Raw genomic sequence first — 22,825 nt, forward strand, 5'->3', positions numbered from 1 at the left:
TATGCAGAACAAAAACCAAAAAGAAAAGAGTGAAAGTTTCTAGATGAAGTTTTTTTTGTTTGAAAGAGAAGGAAACAAATATGCAAGGGACAAATGCAATAACTTTGAAAAGAACACAAGAGAACTTCATCTAGAATTGGGCGGTGACATGGTCACCTATGTTAGAGTATATTGACTTAGGAGTCAAGTGAGAACACTTGATCATAGGTCATACTCATCGTTTAAGCTCAAAATGGGGTTACCATTTTTCGTTTCAGCATCTTGATGTATTCACATCTTGTTGAGTTGCTTTGACTCATGTCTTGGAGTAAAGCTTCTCTAAGATGGAATAACATACCTTGGGTGGTGATGTGGTTCTTGCTCATGTAGTTGAACTTGTGTGGGTGCTCAAGGTCGATGTAGTTCATCAAGAGTTGGGAGCACCACTTGGAGTTTGAGTTCATCTACCTACATGGGTTAGTTCTTGCAAGGAAGAGCACTTGTGTATCCAAAAATGACAATCATGAAGCTTAACATAGAATTTGTCAAAGGATATGTTTGAGTGGTTTTGTGCTTCCTTGTCTTCAACCACTATTGTGTAGAGTCTTGGTGATGTAGAGATTGCTCAAGATATGAGTGAGTCGCAATCTCATGGAATTGGATTCAACCAAGCACCTACATGGGTTAGGCAACATGCAAGGTGCAAATATATCCAAGACATAAGATAGTTATCATAAGAGATATATCATGGATTAGTCATAAGCTCATGTCTTGCATGTATCCAATGGAGTTTCTACTCCAAGTTCGAGGCATCAATGATGTTCAATTCTCCTCTCAACCTACAAAACACTTTCTCATCAAGTGGTTTAGTGAATATATCTGCTAATTGCTTGTCGGTGCGAACATGCTTAAGATTGATGTCACCCTTAGCAACATGATCTCGAATGAAATGATGATGAACTTCAATATGCTTAGTTCGAGAATGTTGTACAGGATTATGACCAATTTTGATAGCACTTTCATTGTCACAAAGCAGTGGAACATGTTTCACATAAATCCCATAATCTTTAAGAGTTTGGGTCATCCAAAGTAATTGAGCACAACATGAACCAGCGGTAATGTATTCCGCTTCGGCGGTGGATAAGGATACCGAGTTTTGTTTCTTGGAAGACCAAGACACAAGAGATCTACCAAGAAATTGACAAGTACCCGAAGTGGACTTTCTATCAACCTTGTCTCCGGCATAATCCGAGTCAGAATAGCCAACAAGATCAAAAGAAGACCTCTTAGGATACCAAATGCCAAAATTTGGTGTATGGATTAAATATCTCACTATCCTTTTCACAGCCTTAAGATGACAATCTTTAGGAGCAGCTTGATATCGTGCACACATGCACACACTTAGCATAATATCGGGACGTGAAGCACATAGGTATAATAATGAACCAATCATAGAGAGATAAACCTTTTGATCAACCGGTTCACCATCTTTGGTTAAATCATTATGTCCACTAGTAGGCATGGGTGTAGACATACCTTTGCATTCTTGCATATTGAACTTCTTGAGTAAGTCCTTGGTGTACTTTGTTTGAGAGACAAATGTACATTCCTTAGTTTGCTTGATTTGCAACCCGAGAAAGAATTTGAGTTCACTCATCATAGACATCTCAAACTTCTCTGACATTAGCTTTCCAAACTTTTCACTAAAGAGAGGGTTAGTTGAACCAAATATGATATCATCAACATAAATTTGGCATACAAATAGTTCTCCATTAACCCTTTTAGTAAAAAGAGTAGAATCAATTTTACCAATTTCAAAACCACTCGTAGTAAGGAACTTGGTCAAGCATTTATACCATGCTCTAGGAGCTTGTTTAAGACCATAAAGAGCTTTGTGAAGTTTGTAAACATGATTTGGTTTCTTAGGATTGATAAAGCCGGGAGGTTGTTTGACATAAACTTCCTCCACTATTTCACCATTTAGAAAAGCACTTTTAATGTCCATTTGGTACAAGGTGATATTATGGTGATTAGCATATGCAAGTAAGATGCGAATGGACTCAAGTCTAGCAACGGGAGCATACGTCTCACCATAGTCCATACCTTCGACTTGTGTGTACCCTTGGGCGACGAGACGTGCTTTGTTGCGAACCACTTGTCCATCTTAATCTTGCTTGTTGCGAAACACCCATTTGGTACCAATGATGTTGTGGTTGTTGTCGGGCTTCTCGACCAATGTCCAAACTTGGTTTCTCTCAAAATTATGTAGCTCTTCATGCATAGCGTTTATCCAATCCGGATCTTCCAATGCTTCTTCAACCTTCATAGGTTCAATGCTAGAGATGAATGGATAGTTTTCACAAAAGTTAGCTAAACGAGTTTTTGAGCGAGTGATTCTCCCGGTTTGTATATCATTTAGGATTTGCTCGACGGGATGATCTTTGGCAATTCTTGCTCGAACTCGTGAGAGCTTTTGCTTGGGTATTCGTTGAGCATCTTCTTCATCTTGTCCTTCTTCTTGGCCTTCTTCATTGTTGACGTCGTCGTTCTCTTGTCATGGTGGAGAAGGAGGTTGTTGATGTTCATCTTGACGTACTTCCTCGTTTTCTTCATCTTGGTGTGTCCCACTTGTGGATGCTTCCGTGTCGATTCTTGGTTCACCTTGTCGTGAAGTAGAAGCTTCCACTTGGACAGATGAAGTACTCTCCTTCACCTCTGTTGGACGAATTTTGCCAATGGACAAGTCTTGAATTGCTTCTGAAGGGTCTTTGTCTCCTACATCAATTGGCAATTGCTCTACTTGCGAGCCATTAGATTCATCAAACTTTACATCTACCGTCTCTTCAACCTTTCGGGTAAAATTGTTGTAGACACGGTAAGTGTGAGAGTTTGAGCCATAACCGAGTAGAAAACCTTCATGAGATTTAGGAGCAAACTTTGAACGACGATGCTTATCAAGAATGTAGCACTTTGAGCCGAATACTCGAAAGTATCCAACTTGGGGTTTGTTACCGGTGAGAAGCTCGTATGCCGTTTTGCCGAGTAGCTTGTGAAGATATAAGCGATTTGTTGCGTGACAAGCTGTCTCAACCGCTTCTGCCCAAAAGTGCTTTGGCGTCTTGTATTCATCAAGCATCGTTCTTGCCATTTCGATGAGCGTCCGGTTCTTCCTCTCAACAACTCCATTTTGTTGAGGTGTGTACGTAGCCGAGAACTCGTGTGAAATCCCTTCTTCGTCAAGAAAGGTGTCCACATTTGCGTTCTTGAACTCCGTTCCGTTGTCACTCCGAACCTTTTTGATCTTCACATCAAACTGATTTTGGGCCTTCCTAGCGAAGTTTCTGAAGATCTTCTGGACCTGCGATTTGTCATTAAGAAAGAACACCCATGTAAATCTTGAAAAATCATCAACTATAACTAGACCAAAAGAATTTCCACCGAGACTCTTGTAGGCGTTGGGACCAAAGAGATCCATGTGAAGCAGCTCGAGTGGCCTCCTTGTGGTCATGATGTTCTTCACGGGATGTCTTCCTCCAACCTATTTACCTGCTTGACAAGCACTGCAAAGTCTATCCTTATCAAATATGACATCGTTGACTCCAAGGATATGATTTCCTTTAATAAGCTTGTCAAGGTTTCTCATGCCGACGTGACCTAGTCGTCTATGCCACAACCAACCTTTTGAGGATTTAGCAACAAAGCAAGTTTTAGGTTGTGCCTTTTTAGAGAAATCGACAATGTAAAGATCACCTCTACGCATACCCATAAAGACCATTTTATGATTGTCTCGACGAAATACTTGGCAATCTACCTCAGTAAATAGGACATTCAAACCGAAATCAGCAAGTCTAGATACTGAAAGTAAGTTGTAGCCAAGAGATTCAACGAGCATGACATTTTGAATGGAACTATCATGTGAGATGGCCACCTTACCAAGGCCAACCACTTTACCCTTTGAATTATCACCAAAGGTGACATATTTTCGAGGGCCGTCATTTTCAGCAAGCTCACGAAACATCTCTTCATCTCCGGTCTATGATCAGTACATCCACTATCAAGAACCCATTCCTTTCCTCCTGATTCATATCCCCGAAGATTTGCCATAAGACCAAAGTGTCTCATTGCATCATCAAGATCGAGGTCACTATCATCATCATCATCATCATCATCATAATACTCATGTTCATCATGATCTTGTGACTCATCATTTCCTAGAGAGGGTAATTCATTAGATAAATGATCTTCAAAGTGGTTACTTTTATGAATTCTTATAGCTTTGAATATGATATCATTAATGATTCCAACATCTCCTTTAGCATGCTTAAGATTGGCAAGTTCAAAAAGACATTTACCAAAACTAGGATCACTAGAGTTCATCTTACTCAAGGCAATAGATTTATGGAGAATTTCATCCAAAGTTTTCAAGGAATAATCGGGAAATCGTTCCTCAAGAAATTTCCATATGGTATAGGCACAATTGTGAGTAGGCAAACTAGCAATCAAATTTTTGGGCAATCCTCTAATGATGAGCTCAATAGTTCTAAGATTGCGAATCATGTCAATATCTTCATCTAGGGTAGGATGCAAGGGATCAATATGGGGTGCACAAGGGCTAGCAATATACTTGTTCAAATGATATTGATTGAAGATTACAAGCATCTCATTTTTCCACTCATGAAAATACTCTCCCTCAAGAATAGGCACTCTATGTCTAAGACTCCCTAATGTAGACACATCCATCTTCCTCCAATGGTGATTAAACCAAGGCAATGGAGACCAATGCTCTGATACCACTTGTAGGATCTAGAAGTAGATGTGTCTAGAGGGGGGTGATTAGACACTTAATGCTAGAGTTGCAATTTTTAAGCTTTTTCGGTTTAAGTGGAGTTTAGGCACAATTTCAACACACACAATACATATCAAGCAAGCATGCAAAGAGTATATGAGCAGCGGAATGTAAAGCATGCAACTTGCAAGAATGTAAAGGGAAGGGTTTGGAGAATTCAAACGCAATTGGAGACACGGATGTTTTTCTCGTGGTTCGGATAGGTGGTGCTATCCTACATCCACGTTGATGGAGACTTCAACCCACGAAGGGTAACGGTTGCGCGAGTCCACACAGGGCTCCACCCAAGGGTAACAGTTGCGCGAGTCCACACAGGGCTCCACCCAAGGGTAACGGTTGCGCGAGTCCACACAGGGCTCCACCCACGAAGGGTCCACGAAGAAGCAACCACCCACAAAGGGTCCACGAAGAAGCAACCTTGTCTATCCCACCATGGCCATCGCCCACACAGGACTTGCCTCACTAGCGGTAGATCTTCACGAAGTAGGCGATATCCTTGCCCTTACAAACTCCTTGGTTCAACTCCACAATCTTGTCGGAGGCTCCCAAGTGACACCTAGCCAATCTAGGAGACACCACTCTCCAAGAAGTAACAAATGGTGTGTAGGTAATGAACTCCTTGCTCTTGTGCTTCAAATGATAGTCTCCCCAACACTCAACTCTCTCTCATAGGATTTGGATTTGGTGGAAAGAAGATTTGAGTGGAAAGCAACTTGGGAAGGCTAGAGATCAAGATTCATATGGTAGGAATGGAATATCTTGGTCTCAACACATGAGTAGGTGGTTCTCTCTCAGAACATATGAGTTGGAATGGTGTGTGTGTTCTGATCGCTCTCTCTCGGAATGAGAAGGAGGTGGAGGGGTATATATAGCCTCCACACAAAATCCAACCGTTACACAGTTTTCCAATCTCGGTGGGACCGAATCAATAAGCTCGGTCGGACCGAAAATGTAAACCTAGTGACCGTTGGTGATTTTCGATGGGACTGACATGCAACTCGGTAGGACCGATATGGTTAGGGTTTGGGCATAACGTAATCTCGGTGAGACCGATTACACAAACTCGGTGAGACCGAATTTGGTAATTAGCTAACCAGAGAGTTGGTCAGGCAAACTCGGTGGGACCGATTTGCTCTTTCGGTGGGACCGAGTGGAACTCGGTGAGACCGAAAAGTTACAAAGGGGAAACACTGAGTTTACATTGCAATCTCGGTGGGACCGATTCGCTCTTTCGGTGAGACCGAAAAGTTACGAAAGGGAAACAAAGAGTTTGCAACCCCATCTCGGTGAGACCGAGATACCTATCGGTAGGACCGAATTGCTAGGGTTTGGCAGTGGCTGATGACAAGTGAAACTCGGTGGCGCCGGATAGGAAGAATCGGTAGGACCGAGTTTGGCTTAGGGTTTAGGTCATATGTGGAAGTGGGAAAGTAGCTAAGGATTTTGGAGCATATCATTAAGCACATGAAGCAAGAGGCTCATTAAGCAACACCTCATCCCTCCTTTATAGTATTGGCTTTTCCTAAAGACTCAATGTGATCTTGGATCACTAAAATATAAGATGAAGAGTCTTGAGCTTGAAGCTTTAGCCAATCCTTTGCCCTCAACATCTTGAAGGAGTTCGCACAACCTTTAGTCCATGCCACTCCATTGTTGAACTTATCTGAAACAAGCTAGATCGAAATGTTAGTCCAACAAGAGATATGTTGTCATCAATTATCAAAACCACCTAGGGAGCACTTGTGCTTTCAGTCGGGAATGGTTCCAAGGTGGATGTGATCACCGTCGGCACGCTACCTCTACATTTACCTACGGGATTAGTTTTAAACCTCAATAATTGTTATTTAGTGCCAGCTTTGAGCATGAACATTGTATCCGGATCTCGTTTAATTCGAGATGGCTACTCATTTAAATCTGAGAATAATGGTTGTTCTATTTATATGAGAGATATGTTTTATGGTCATGCTCTGCTGGTGAATGGTTTATTCTTAATGAATCTCGAGCGTAATGTTACACATATTCATAGTGTGAATACCAAAAGATATAAGGTTGATAATGATAGTCCCACATACTTGTGGCACTGCCGCCTTGGTCACATAAGTGTCAAACGCATGAAGAAGCTCCATGCAGATGGACTTTTGGAGTCTCTTGATTACGAATCATTTGACACGTGCGAACCATGCCTCATGGGTAAAATGACCAAGACTCCGTTCTCAGGAACAATGGAGCGAGCAACCAACTTATTGGAAATAATACATACTGATGTGTGCGGTCCAATGAGTGTTGAGGATCGCGGTGGCTATCGTTATGTTCTCACCCTCACTGATGACCTGAGTAGATATGGGTATGTCTACTTGATGAAACACAAGTCTGAGACCTTTGAAAAGTTCAAGCAATTTCAGAGTAAGGTTGAGAATCAACGTGATAGAAAAATCAAGTTCTTGCGAACAGATCGTGGGGGAGAATACTTGAGTCACGAAGTTGGCACGCACTTAAGGAAATGTGGAATAGTTTCACAACTCACGCCGCCTGGAACATCTCAATGTAATGGTGTGTCCGAACATCGTAATCGCACTCTATTGGATATGGTGCGATCTATGATGTCTCTTACCGATCTACCGCTGTCATTTTGGGGCTATGCTTTAGAGACTGCCGCATTCACTTTAAATAGGGCTCCGTCGAAATCCATTGAGACGACACCGTATGAATTATGGTTTGGGAAGAAACCTAAGCTGCCGTTTCTAAAAGTTTGGAGATGCGATACTTATGTCAAGAAACTTCAACCTGAAAAGCTCGAACCCAGGTCGGAAAAATGCGTCTTCATAGGATACCCTAAAGAAACTATTGGGTATACCTTCTACCTCAGATCCGAAGGCAAGATCTTTGTTGCCAAGAATGGATCCTTTCTAGAGAAAGAGTTTCTCTCGAAGGAAGTAAGTGGGAGGAAAGTAGAACTCGATGAAGTATTACCTCTTGATCCGGTAAGTGGCGCAGCTCAAGAAAATATTCCTGAGGTTCCTGCACCGACTAGAGAGGAAGTTAATGATGATGATCATGAAACTTCAGATCAAGTTGCTACTAAACTTCGTAGGTCCACAAGGACACGTTCCGCACCAGAGTGGTACGGCAACGCTGTCTTGGAAATCATGTTGTTAGACAACGGTGAACCTTCGAACTATGAAGAAGCGATGGCGGGCCCAGATTCCGACAAATGGCTGGAAGTCATGAAATCCGAGATAGGATCCATGTATGAAAATGAAGTATGGATTTTGACTGACTTGCCCGATGATCAGCGAGCCATAGAAAATAAATGGATCTTTAAGAAGAAGACAGACGCGGATGGTAATGTAACCATCTATAAAGCTCGGCTTGTCGCTAAGGGTTATCGACAAGTTCAAGGGGTGGACTACGATGAGACTTTCTCACCCGTAGCGAAGCTGAAGTCCGTCCGAATCATGTTAGCAATTCCCGCATTCTATGATTATGAGATATGGCAAATGGACGTCAAAACGACATTCCTTAATGGTTTACTTAAGGAAGAATTGTATATGATACGGCCGGAAGGTTTTGTCGATCCTAAGAATGCTGACAAGGTGTGCAAGCTCCAACGCTCGATCTATGGGCTGGTGCAAGCATCTCGGAGTTGGAACATTCGTTTTGATGAGATGATCAAAGCGTTTGGGTTTACGCAGACTTATGGAGAAGCCTGTATTTACAAGAAAGTGAGTGTGAGCTCTGTAGCATTTCTCATATTGTATGTGGATGAGATACTGTTGATGGGAAATGATATAGAATTCTTGGAAAGCATAAAGGCCTACTTGAACAAGTGTTTTTGAATGAAGGACCTTGGAGAAGCTGCATATATATTAGGCATCAAGATCTATAGAGATAGATCGAGACGCCTCATTGGTCTTTCACAGAGTACGTACCTTGACAAGATATTGAAGAAGTTCAATATGGACCAGTCAAAGAAGGGGTTCTTGCCTGTGTTGCAAGGTACGAGATTGAGCACGGCTCAATGCCCGACCACGGCAGAAGATAGAGAAAAGATGAGTGTCGTCCCCTATGCCTCGGCCATAGGGTCTATCATGTATGCTATGCTGTGTACCAGACCTGATGTAAACCTTGCCGTAAGTTTGGTAGGAAGGTACCAAAGTAATCCCGACATGGAACACTGGACAGCGGTCAAGAATATCCTGAAGTACCTGAAGAGGACTAAGGATATGTTTCTCGTTTATGGAGGTGACGAAGAGCTCGTTGTAAAGGGTTACGTCGATGCTAGCTTCGACACAGATCTGGATGACTCTAAGTCACAAACTGGATACATGTATATTTTGAATGGTGGGGCAGTAAGCTGGTGCAGTTGCAAGCAAAGCGTTGTGGCGGGATCTACATGTGAAGCGGAGTGCATGGCAGCCTCGGAGGCAGCACAAGAAGCAATCTTGGTGAAGGAGTTCATTACCGACCTAGGAGTCATTCCCAATGTGTCGGGCCCGATGACTCTCTACTGTGACAACACTGGAGCTATTGCCCTTGCCAAGGAGCCCAGGTTTCACAGGAAGACTAGACATATCAATCGTCGCTTCAACTCCATTCGTGAAAGTGTTCAAAATGGAGACATAGATATTTGTAAAGTACATACGGACCTGAATGTAGCAGATCCGTCGACTAAACCTCTCCCTAGAGCAAAACATGATAACACCAGAACTCTATGGGTGTTCGATTCATCACAATGTAACTAGATTATTGACTCTAGTGCAAGTGGGAGACTGTTGGAAATATGACCTAGAGGCAATAATAAAATGGTTATTATTATATTTCTTTGTTCATGATAATTGTCTATTGTTCATGCTATAATTGTGTTATCCGGAAATCGTAATACATGTGTGAATACATAGACCACAACACGTCCCTAGTGAGCCTCTAGTTGACTAGCTCGTTGATCAAAAGATAGTCATGGTTTCCTGACTATGGACATTGGATGTCATTGATAACGGGATCACATCATTAGGAGAATGATGTGATGGACAAGACCCAATCCTAAGCATAGCTTAAAGATCGTGTAGTTCGTTTGCTATAGCTTTTCCAAATGTCAAGTATCATTTCCTTAGACCATGAGATTGTGCAACTCCCGGATACCGTAGGAGTGCTTTGGGTGTGCCAAACGTCACAACATAACTGGGTGACTGTAAAGGTGCACTACGGGTATCTCTGAAAGTGTCTGTTGGGTTGGCACGAATCAAGACTGGGATTTGTCACTCCGTATGACGGAGAGGTATCTCTGGGCTCACTCGGTAATGCATCATCATAATGAACTCAATGTGACCAAGTGGTTGATCACAGGATCATGCATTGCGGTACGAGTAAAGTGACTTACCGGTAACGAGATTGAACGAGGTATTGGATACCGACGATCGAGTCTCGGGCAAGTAACGTACTGATTGACAAAGGGAATTGTATACGGGATTGATTGAATCCTCGACATCGTGGTTCATCCGATGAGATCATCGAGGAGCATGTGGGAGCCAACATGGGTATCCAGATCCCGCTGTTGGTTATTGACCGGAGAGTCGTCTCGGTCATGTCTGCGTGTCTCCCGAACCCGTAGGGTCTACACACTTAAGGTTTGGTGACGCTAGGGTTGTTGAGATATTAGTATACGGTAACCCGAAAGTTGTTCGGAGTCCCGGATGAGATCCCGGACGTCATGAGGAGTTCCGGAATGGTCCGAAGGTGAAGATTTATATGGGAAGTCAAGTTTCGGCCATCGGGAAAGTTTCGGGGATAATCGGTATTGTATCGGGACCACCGGAAGGGTCTCGGGGGTCCATCGGGTGGGGCCACCTATCCCGGAGGGCCCCATGGGCTGAAGTGCAAGGGGAACCAGCCCCTAGTGGGCTGGTGCGCCCCCCATGGGCCTCCCCCTGCGCCTAGGATTGGAAACCCTAGGGGTGGGGGCGCCCCACTTGGCTTGGGGGGCACTCCACCCCCTTGGCTGCCGCCCCCCCTTGGAGATCTCATCTCCTAGGGCTGGCGCCCCCCTAGGGGTCCTATATATAGTGGGGGGAGGGAGGGAAGCCACACCCTAGCCCCTAGCGCCTCCCTCTCCCTCCCGTGACACTTCTCCCTCTCCCTGAGCTTGGCGAAGCCCTGCCGAGATCACCGTTGCTTCCACCACCACGCCATCGTGCTGCTGGATCTCCATCAACCTCTCCTTCCCCCTTGCTGGATCAAGTTGGAGGAGACGTCTTCCCAACCGTACGTGTGTTGAACGCGGTGGTGTCGTCCGTTCGGCGCTAGGTCATCGGTGATTTGGATCACGACGAGTACGACTCCATCAACCCCGTTCTCTTGAACGCTTACGCTCGTGATCTACAAGGGTATGTAGATTCACTCCCCTCTCCCTCGTTGCTAGATGACTCCATAGATTGATCTTGGTGATGCGTAGAAAATTTTAAAATTCTGCTACGTTCCCTAACAGTTACCACTATGGACAACTCATGCGGTGGGTCTCAAGCCCATCTCCATCGATGCATTATATATCACGTTATGTGTTTGACCCTTTGTGAAGGGATCTGCCAAGTTTTTCGACGTTTGGATATAATCCAACGTAATAACTCCGGAGTTCCTCAATTTTTCGGACAGATTTTAGTCTCCTCTTCACATGCCTTGAGGACTTCATGTTGTCCTTAGAACTGTTTATCTTGACGATCACAGTTTGATTATCACAATTCATCAGGATAGGGGGTATTGGTTTTTCAACCATAGGTAAGTCCATCAAGAGCTCAGAGCCACTCTGCTTCAACAGTGGCAGTGTCTAATGTTGTGAGTTCTGCTTCCATAGTTGACCTCGTTAAGATGGTCTGCTTGCAAGACTTTCAGGAAACAGCGCCACCATCAAGTGTAAAAACATAACCACTTGTGGCCTTAATCTCATCAGCATCAGATATCCAGTTTGAGTCACTATAACCCTCCAGTACCCTTGGATACCCGGTGTAGTGAATCCCATAGCTCGCGGTGCCTTTCAAATAGCGCATAACTCTCTCAAGCGCATGCCAATGATCATCACCCGGTTTTGACACAAACCGACTCAGCTTGCTCACAGCAAAAGAGATGTCAGGCCTCGTGGCACTCGCCAAATACATAAGCGGGCCAATAATCTGAGAATACCTCAGTTGATCTCTAGCAATCCATCGATTCTTTTGAAGCAACAAACTAGAATCATATGAAGTTGGAGAAGGCGCTATACCCAAAACGACTCAAGATCTTTTTCATATAGTGAGATTGAAGCAGTGTGATCCCACCATTCTCATCTCTCAACATCTTGATGTTTAAGATAACATTAGCTACTCCTAGATCCTTCATCTCAAAGCAGCGAGATAAGAAATCCTTAACCTCCTTGATTAAATCAAGTTTGGTTCCAAAGATCAGTATGTCGTCGACATACAAACAAAGAATAACTCCTTCGCCCCCACCATGGCGATAGTACACGCACTTGTCACCATCCTTTACTACAAAGCCAGTAGCAGTTAATGTTCTTTCGAACTTCTCATGCCACTCCTTAGGAGCTTGTTTGAGGCCATATAAAGACATTAATAACTTGCACACCTTTCCTTCCTGACCAGGTACTACAAAACCATCTGGGTGATCCATATAAATTTCCTCCTTTAACTCTCCATTGAGGAAAGCCGTCTTAACGTCCATTTGATAAACGAGAAGACCATGTGAGGCAGCCAGTGATAGTAGCACCCGAATTGTGGTCAGTCTAGCCACGGGTGAGTACGTATCAAAGAAGTCTCCACCTTCTTTCTGGGTATAACCCTTAGCCACAAGCCGTGCCTTGTACTTTTCAATCGTACCATCAGGTCTAAGCTTCTTCTTGAACACCCAGTTATATCCTACAGGTTTGCACCCATAAGGACGGTCAGTGATCTCCCAGGTACCGTTAGCTAAGATGGAATCCATCTCACTACGAACAGTTTCCTTCCAGTAGTCAGCATCAGGAGATGCATAGGCTTCTAAAATAGTCCTGGGTGTGTCATCCACGAGGTACACAATGAAATCATCACCAAAGGACTTTTGTCTCTTACTCCTCATAGGAGTTCCATTGTCACCCTCAACAGGATTCTCAACGTGTTCCATCGCAATGGTGGGTTCAGGAATTACAACGAATTCCTCACTAGATGGAGTAGGTATCTCCTGATTTGATGAACTCGACATATCCTTCATAGGAAATATGTCCTCAAATAAAGTTGCATTATTCGACTCCATAATCGTACCAACATGCATGTCGGATACCTCAAATTTTATTATCAAAAATCTATAGCCAACGCTATGAAAAGCATAGCCCAGAAGAACACAATCCACGGTTTTTGGTCCAAGCTTGTGCTTCTTAGGAATTGGTATATTGACTTTCGCCAAACAACCCCAAGTACGTAGGTAAGAGAGTTTCAATCTTTTCCTTTCCCATTCCTCAAATGGAGTCATGGTCTTATGCTTTGTGGGAACTCGGTTTAGGACATGGCACGCAGTCATTAGCACCTCCCCCCACCATTCCTTGGAATGACCCGATGTGTCTAACATGGTGTTAACCATATCAGTTAGAGTTCGGTTCTTTCTTTCGGCTACCCCATTTGACTGAGGTGAGTAGGGAGGCGTCCTCTCATGGATTATACCATGTTCCGCACAAAACAGATCAAATTCATTGGAAAAATACTCTCCACCACGATCGGACCTAAACCGTTTAATTTTTCGATCAAGTTGGTTCTCTGCCTCAGCTTTATAGTTTTTGAAGAAATTTAAAGCCTCATCTTTTGATTTCAGAAGATACACATAACAATATCTAGTGGAGTCATCAATCAACGTCATGAAGTATCTCTTTCCACCTTTTGTCAACACGCCATTCATCTCACAAAGATCAGAATGTATAAGCTCTAGTGGCGCCAAGTCTCTTGCCTCTGCAGTCTTATGGGACTTGCGAGGTTGCTTAGCTTGCACACATACTACACACTTAGAGCCTTTGACAGTAGAGATTTCGGAATTAAATTCATATTGGCTAGCGGCGTCATGCAACCAAAGTTAATGTGACAAAGCCGTGAATGCCAAATATTAGACTCATTATTGTGGCAAACATTATTAATAACTTTAGTGCAAATATCTGACAAAGACAGGTGGAACAAGCCTCTGCTCTCATAGCCTTTTCCAACAAATTGTTCATATTTAGAAATTACAACTTTATTGGATTCGAAAACCAACTTAAAACCATCTCGACATAAACGGGAACCGCTAACGAGATTTTTATTAATGGACGACACATGATGAACGTTCTTCAGACGCACGGTCTTCCCCGAAGTAAACTTCAGATCGACCGTACCAACACCTCGAACGATGGCATGTGACCCGTTCCCCATCAGCACAGGAGAAGTCCCTGTGACCTGGTAAGAAGAAAACATGGAGGCATCAGCACAAACATGTACATTGGCACCGGTGTCAATTAACCAATCAGGAGATTGAAATACTGAAAGGATGGTAGGAAGAATATAGTACCCAGAATCCTTCATATTAGTATCATCGATGACAACATTAGCGGACTTGCCGCTCTTCTCATGTTCGCGCTCCTGAAAGCGGTTAGGACACTTCGGAGCCCAGTGATTAGGATCACCGTAGACATGGCAAAGTCCCTTCCCTTTCTTATGAGAATTCTTCTTGAAGTTGGTAGAATGTAACGGCTTGTTCTTTGTATCAAACTTGCCTCTGCCCTGAGTTTTGTTCTTGTTGTTTTTGAACTTGTTGGGCTGGAAGTTCATCTTCTGTACCATGTGGGCACTAGAAGCTCCCTCGGCAACTTGAGCATGTGTGTCCTTTGCTCTCGCCTTCTCTTCAACATCAAGAGTACCAATGAGATCCGCAACGGAAAACTCCTGTCTCGTGTTTCAGGGAAGTAGCAAAATTGTTCCACGAAGGTGGAAGCTTGGTAATGATGCCTCCGGCAACAAATTTGTCCGGCAACACACACTTGAAGTACTCAAATTCTTTTGCGAGCGACTGTATCTCATGAGACTGCTGTACAACAGAGCGCTCATCAGTCATCTTGTAGTCATAGAACTGCTCCATGACGTACAACTCGCTGCCGGCGTCCGAGGCACCAAACTTGGCCTCGAGCGCAGCCCACATGTCCTTGCCATTGTCAAACGACATATACGAATCCACAATGGAGTCATCAAGAACACTCAGAAGAGCACCTTTAAAGAGAGTATCGATCTTCTCAAAAGCTTCCAGTTGTGCTGGATTAAGATCGTCCTCAGGCTTGCCCTTGGTGGCGTCATAGAAACCCATGGTCTGAAACCAGTAGAATGCTCTCGTGCGCCACCTCTTATATTGTGCCCCCTTAAAGGCAGGCGGCTTCAGATGCGCAGCAAAACCACTCGGAGTAAATTGCCTATAATCAGGTTTTTGGATTATTGGAAATATGAGCAAATTACTACGAGATTTAATCCGAATGAACACAATATAAATCATGACAGCAGTAGCAGAGATTAAACTAATCATGCGAACTAGCATAGTAGATGAACATATCACATCTAGGGCACATACTAGAAACATGAATTCTACCACGATCTCGAACAGAAAGGATAGAATCACATACAGTGCAACGGGAGTAGCACCGCTAGCGTTGACGTTGTCGCCCATGTCGTCGAGGATGAGGCTACCGAGGTCAGGGAAGAAGTCGTCGTTCGCGAAGTCGTCGCTGCCAGCAGTTGCGCGAGTGCGCTCCCCAAAAACCTGATCACCCCTCTCCCGTACAGGATCACGAGAGGCGGGGTTCCGGAGGCCTGTTGTCCCTTCTCCCGGTGCACGCCGAAAGAAGGGATGGAGAAGACTTGCTTGGCGGCGCAATGATCTGGAACGGTGGTGAGAAATCATACGAAGCGGTAGCGGTTAGGGTAGACGGCTGCCTGACTATATAGTGCGGGCCGGGTAGGTCGTGAGAGTAAACCCCACGTCTGAGTCGTCACGATCCAAAAGAATCGGAAACGGTTCAGTAATTAACGCGTCCGTTAATTAATAATTAATGACTCATTAATTTTTTTTCCGAGCAGCAAAAATATAGATAACGTGCATAGCTCTGTCCTCGGCTCAATCCCGCAACCCGCGGCACGGCGTGGCGAGACGAGCGAGGAGGAGGAGCGCGCATGTATGTCTCCTCTTCTCATGCTCACACAAGTGGTAGAAGAGCTCACCTTATAAAGAGGTGCAACTCTCTCTCAACTTTCGGGATGGGACTAAACTTTAGTCTCACTCACTTCACTCACATGTGTACATGAATTTGCCAAGAGAATTTCAAAATTTTAGTCGGGCTTTGGCCAAAGGCCTACTAGCAAAATTCCAACACTACTTTGCTTGGTTCAAGGGTAGGTGGTGCTCCATCCTATCTCTAAATCTCACACCAATATCATTCATTCATTTTCAATCACCTACTACCTACCTAGACCTAATGCTTCTCTTCTTTCTTTTCTCAAATTGTTGCCTCTCTCTCTCTCGGTTATTTTCTCTCGAAGTTGCATTCTATCATTTCCCGCAAACAGGTAAAAAGATGAGTATATATCATCAATTGTGTACCGATCCAAAAGAAGAGAGCTATCCTCTCCGCAAACATTTTGCCATTTCAAGTTGGGCTAGCTCCACCTTATCTTTGCCCATTTTTGTTTCCTTCAGTTTGCAATAAGTTAATGATCATGCTAAAAATGGCCACAAGACAACGACCCCTTTCGTGTATTAACCGCGCAGTTGAATTTGACGACCAAGTAGGTGCGGTGCTTCAACTTCAACAATGTCGCTTCCAGTTTCATGTTAGGTGGAGCATGCACCCTGTCAAAAAAAGAAGAAAAGGAAATGAAAATAACGCATCAATGAATGAATTCATTCATTGAGCCTCCATGTACTGCATAGTAAGATAACATTATAGAAAGCAAATCAAACTGAATCCTGCCAGAATTGATTGGAGAATTTGATCCCCCGGCATGCAAAATCTTTGACGACGACCAAGTTGGTTGATTTTAATTTGTCTGAAAACTAACAACATCAGATGATCAGAATGACAATGTGCACTGACAATATGTTGCGAGGTTCCTGTATCTGTCAAAATGAGACGTGAGATAAGCGCAGATCGGTTCAAACGTCACTGTATGTACCTGACTAACATTAACATCAGAAGGGAGGGTGTTGAGGTTTGACAGCCTCTTAATCACAAATTATTGCTTTAATTAGGGCACTGCTTGACAAATGGAATGTTGTACTACATGCATGCCTGTCCGAGTCTTGAAACATTCTATTGCTGCACTGGCCTTGTGGTACGACTTGCTCATCAACTAGTTGTACCGAGGAAAACATGATTAATGGTGTGCTAATTAAGAGGGACCGAATCAATTGGAACAGGCAGGCACTGCTCATTTGGAGCTTCATCCACCTCTCTTAAATAAAAAACAGACAGTAATTAACGATGATGATGCAATCTACATGTTGTACTATTCTGCTGTAGATTAGCTACTCTGGAACAGCTTGAGAATTTTCTTCCATTTCAGTACTTTCCATTCTCTCAGCATTTTTCATTGCGAGTACTACATTACAAGCTATGATAATTCATATGCGACTATACGGATCAGATTGTGCAACTCTATGATCATGCATGTGCCAACTAGGACTACTATGTGTGCAACTACAACTACTGTGGATGCAGCTCCAAAAAATTGGGTTTGAAAAAAATTGCATTATGCAATACTAAAGTTGCACAAAGCAGTACTGAAATTGCATAATATAGCGCCAAAGTTGGCATCAAAAAAATTTCGTCGAAACATACCCATGCGGGATCTAGTTTTAAAGATCTCGTCGTAAAGAATTCAACAGTGAAGACGGATCTTAATTCCGACGCGCGGTTTGAAAGATATGACTTTTTAAAAATTCAGAAAACTAAAATAATTGTCCGTGAAGTTGTTTCTTTCAAACCGGACTAACCAATATGAACATATTAAATATTAATAACGACATGCACTAGTAGACAAAAAAACAACTCATGCATGGTTAAGAAGCTCGGCCGCTTGTTGTCTTCAAATAGTGCGTATGCATTTTTTTTAGATTTTAGGTAATTGATGACCATGTAACATATATACTACTCCCTCCGTTCGGATTTAGATGTCGTGGGGTTCTAAAATTTGAACTACGAAACATTTACAAGAAACCCCCTGCGCATCTTCAAATTGTACAAAAATAGACGACGACAGGCGTGCGCGGCTCGCGCGTGAAGAATCGGCCGCCGGCGAGGCTACAGGCCAGTGGAGCTCCGGTCGCCGGCCTGATCCCAATCCTTATCCCCTGCCAAAAATGTCCTGAAGCTCCTCCGCTGCCTCCGGCCGTGGATCAACGGAATCGAGGCCATCTCCTCCCACCACGACCGCCGCTGCCCCCACGAGCTCGACGCCGACGGGCGACCTCACTCCTCCCTGAGCCAGTCCGAGCTCCGCCGCGCCGAGAGCTACGCCCGCCTCGAGCCACGCTTGTCGGAAAGCAACGAATCAACTGAATCGCCGCCGTCCCCTCCCAATCCGGTCGCTGCTTGCCGCCGCTGAAGCTCGTCACGGCTCCTCCGGTGAACACAAAACGTCGGCGTCGTGCTTCTGCTTCTGCTTCTGCAGCCGGTCGAGCTCGTGCTTCTGCTTCTCCCCTGCAGCCGATGGAGCTCGAGCTGCTGCTGCTTCCCTGCCTTCGAGTTCTTCTCTGAAGAAGTTACAGGTTGTTGCTGCTGCTCCTTGCTCTGTAATTTTCTCAAAGAATCTGAAATTGCTGCTGCTCCTTGATCTGTAAAAACATTCCCCACTGAAAGCATTGGAATAAATCATATACTCCATGTTCTGACCATGTTGCCCCACGGTAAGAAGAGCAACATTGTGCTTGAATTGGATTGGAGTGTTGCTGTCAGAGAGTTTTTGGTTTCAGATTCCTTAGATAGATACCAAAATCTTGCGCGGTTGCAATTAGTGTGTTCTTGGATTCAGATCTGGTTCAGGTTCTAGCCTACTGCAGCATGAATCAATCAAGCAAATCCCCATTTCTGAACCTATGCTAATCTTGCAAGCAGTATAACACCAGGCAATGTACTCCAAATACTATAAGAACTGGAGTAATCACTTCATCATGGAAATCCTCATGATGAAGTGATTTTGGGAGGCTCATTGGTTCTACACAGCCCTTTCTTTTTGCACCTTTTATTTGTGAACTGAACTTCCTTTAGCACTTGCGAATCCTCATAATGTTTGTAATGCTACAAGTGTTTATGTAGCTGAGGATTTTGGAGTGTACCTGTTGATGTTAAGCTGCAAGATTGGGCTCTACATACCACATAGCCCTTTGTTGCTCTTGATTGAAGTCGTCTTCCACTGCATCTCATTTGCTTTGCTTCTGAAGGTGAAAAACATGACAGACCTGCCGAGAAGCTACATTTCTGAAAGGGCATTTTGCCAGGCACCAAGTACCAGTGCAGAGACGTTAAAAAAACAAAAAGTACCAGTGCAGGGTTTTGTTAGCATTCACAGTAAAAGTAAAAAATAAATAAATAAAGTAAATGCATGGCTAATTTGTGTGACCAAAGAACACATGGCTAACAGGACAATGCTTTTCTAGAGACCAGCTGCGAGATGCTTATTCCATTTAGCTGCCTTGCATTAGTAAAGAATATCACTTTGTAAAATAAAGTAAATATGGAATTTGCTTTTCTGCAGGATATCACTTTGTAAAATACCTTATCAGTGTTGATTTGCTTTTTACTTTTTTCAGGAAAGAACAAGTTACTAACACTTCTTCAGGGAAGAACAAGAAATTATCATTTTTACAGGGAAAAGAATAAAGGTACCATCAGTTTTTAGTAGTTCAGTTTTGTGCCAGCAATTCCATTTTTCAGCTTGCTTTCATGTGCTGAGTGGGCAACTTGAAGGAGTGCTCATTTTTCATATAAACTTTCATGTTCTTTCTTATTGGATCATGAACAGTTACCTGAGCAAGTGCTCCACCGCCGCAATGATGTTTGGGATTGATCTCAACATGAGTCCTCGACAAGATAATGCCTCAGAACCTGCAGATCAACAGGAAGAACACAATAGTCAACAACGATACAACAATGAAGAACCAGTCAATAATGAAGCAACAGGTACTACCTCCAAAACTTTTGCATTTTCATTTTCATTTCCATGATCTACTCCTATTATTTGCAATAGCTACATGACTTATCTTTTTCTCCTTATTTGATAGGGGAAGAAACAAGTGGTGTAGAGGAACCAATTCATGAAGAAGCAAGTGGTCTAGAGGAAGCAATTCATGAGGAAGCAAGTGATGTACAGAAACCAATTCATGGGGAACTCACAAATGAGGAGAGATATGGTATTTATTTTGCACTCATGGTGATCAAGACCCAAAATGGACAAGTTCTGAAAAAAGACAAGGAGGTCATTGCTAGCCTACTCGATACAGCCGTAAGAACTGTTGAGAGAATATGGGAAAGAGCTCTTAAACAGATTGAAAAAGGGGAGAAAGTTGATGTCTCAAATCAAAAGCCAGGTAGAGTTGGCCGCAAGCGGAAAGATTTGGATCTGTCGAGGGTGGTGACAATCCCATTGAACAGAAGGAGAACATTGCGAGGTCTGTCAAAGGCATTGGGTGTAAGCTGCACGACCTTACACTCAAGGTTCGAGTGGGGTCATTTGAGGCGTCACAGTAATGCATCCAAGAGGTAATGAGAAACAAGGGAGCGATAAACTACTCGATCCCTCACATGAACAAGGTACGCCGGCAGGAAGAAGGACGGCTTCGTATAGCCTTTATAGAAGAGGCAGAAGCAATCTTAGCAGCAGAAAAAGAGCAGAAGCAGCAGGAAAAGAACAACAAGAAAAGAGCCCTAGCAGCCTTCAAGAAGCAGAAACACCCTTCGAATACCAGCAGCCTCCAAGCAGCAGGAAAAGAGAATCAGGAGCCTTCAAGCAGCAGGAAAAGAGTACCAGCAGTCTCCAAGAAGCAGGAGCGGAGCAGCAACAACCTTCAAGCAGCAGGAAAAGAGCACGAGCAGCCTCCGAGCAGCAGGAAAAGAGTACCAGCAGTCTCCAACAAGCAGGAGCGGACCAGCAACAACCTTCAAGCAGCAGGAAAAGAGCACGAGCAGCCTCCGAGCAGCAGGAAAAGAGCAGCCACCTCCTTGAAGCGGCAGAAACACCCTTCGAGTACCAATAGCCTCCAAGCAGCAGGAAAAGAGAACCAGGAGCCTTCAAGCAGCAATAACAGAGCACCAGCAGCCTCCAAGCAGCAGGAAAAGAGCAGCTCTTCTTTACTCCAAGCAGGGGAGTACTTGGGATTAGCTAGTACTCTGGTTGGTGCGAGGAATAACCAGTTGGTTAAGCTGAATTACATTTGCAGCCAGGAGTACTTGAAGATTCAGATAAGGTGATTTTGGCAGAAGATTCAGATAAGCTGAATGACCAGTAACCGTTTTTGCATCTTTCTCTGTAAAATACTCCTGCTTATAATTAATTAATTAATTTCTCAAGGGAAGAAAGAAGAAGAAGATAAGAATGGGATTTAATTGGATAGCCCTGCCATCTCCTCTTGCTTAATGAGCTGTTAATGTGCCCCCCCTCTTTGTTGATGGATGTGGAGGCTACATTATTTTCCTGCAGTAGAGAACTCATGCTACAGTGATTTCAGGCTCCAAAAAAGTGATCCATGTGTGCTGTGCAAAACTAACTTTTTCATCTTGCAAGTTGCAAGATCTCTACCCATAATGAAAAATTACTGTTGCTGTGCTTAATCAGAGTATACTAATTCATGTGGAAGATGAAAATACCTTTAAGAATCAAACATTCATTTGGCTAGTCCTTAATCAGAGAATAGTAACTAGAGATGTTCAGATCCATAGAGGTGGAAAGTGTATCAAACAATGCTTGTTTTGCTGGGGGGATGAATCTACTCCCCTTTTTTTCACCTGTCCCCATGGCTAGACAGGTTCAGTCTAGAAATTGTCAAGTGTGTGCAGTGAGTTGCAAGTGTCTCACTGAATCAAGATATGGTCTTTTAATGTCTGATTTCTCATGGAACAGTGGTGTCTCTGCAAGTGTGGTGAGTCTTGCCAGTGTCTCTCTGAAGCAAGATAACACCATTGAAAGAGAAGAAAAACAAAAAAAACCATTGACCTCACACCCTCTCCCAGTGCCCATCATGACCCATTAATTGTTCTGCTATATGGTTTCTATTCTTGTTCTTTTCTTCCAACATGCATCACACCACAGTTCATGGTTGCCATGTTCAGAAAACAATGCAGACAAGATACTCCAGTGGACAATGCAGTTCAGAAAACAAAAAACTGAGCAGCGGCAAGAAATTCAGATTATCAAACGATGCTTGTTTTGGAGGAGTATGCAGATGTGATTGCACGAACCGTGTCGGCAAAGGATTGTTCCCTTTAATTTCTACAGAACCATGACAGCCAATCGTCAGTTTTGCTATTGGAATTCAGAACTTGGTTGTTGCATCCAAACTACTCCGAGGAGAAACAAGCACCGCTGAGAATGCTAAACTAAAAATAAGAAGAACAAAATAGAGGGAAAGTGCGATAAACAGACATTTGAAATGATGCTGGTAGAACTGCACAGCTGCTTCTTGATGATACTCCACTGTTATGGTTATTGTTTGGTTGGAGCAGCCAATTAAGTCCTGAATGCCTAATCCACTGTCGGAGTATCAAAGAATTCAGTTTTGCTGTTGCATCCAAACTGTATATGCTGCATTATTAAACTGTCGGAGAAGGATTTGTCTCACCAGCTGATAGAGCAGGGGCGCCTCGCCGGCTGCCTCGGCAGAGGAGGATGCAGGGAAGGAGGTCTCCCCTGAAGCTCGCGGCCACCGGCGCCAGGAGCTTGGCGGCGGTGATGGGTGGTGCCTTCCTCTCCTCCTGCCCGTAGGTCCGTC

General features: G+C 43.8%; 1 long non-coding RNA gene across 2 annotated transcripts; it reads left to right on the plus strand.

The window, feature by feature from the left end:
- Nucleotides 1–17,967: 17,967 nt before the first annotated feature.
- Nucleotides 17,968–21,580, plus strand: LOC125506816 (uncharacterized). Of its 2 annotated transcripts, XR_007282771.2 has the most exons (4): nucleotides 17,969–18,610; nucleotides 19,652–19,723; nucleotides 19,864–20,021; nucleotides 20,123–21,580. It is a non-coding gene; the product is annotated as an uncharacterized LOC125506816 (long non-coding RNA). The 2 variants fall into 2 exon arrangements; XR_007282770.2 differs by having other exon boundaries at nucleotides 17,968–19,723; nucleotides 20,123–21,579.
- The last annotated feature ends 1,245 nt before the right edge of the window (nucleotides 21,581–22,825 follow it).

This window comes from Triticum urartu, chromosome 5A (genome assembly GCF_056163025.1).
Source record: "Triticum urartu cultivar PI428250 chromosome 5A, HENAU_Tu73, whole genome shotgun sequence".
Lineage (NCBI taxonomy): Eukaryota > Viridiplantae > Streptophyta > Magnoliopsida > Poales > Poaceae > Triticum > Triticum urartu.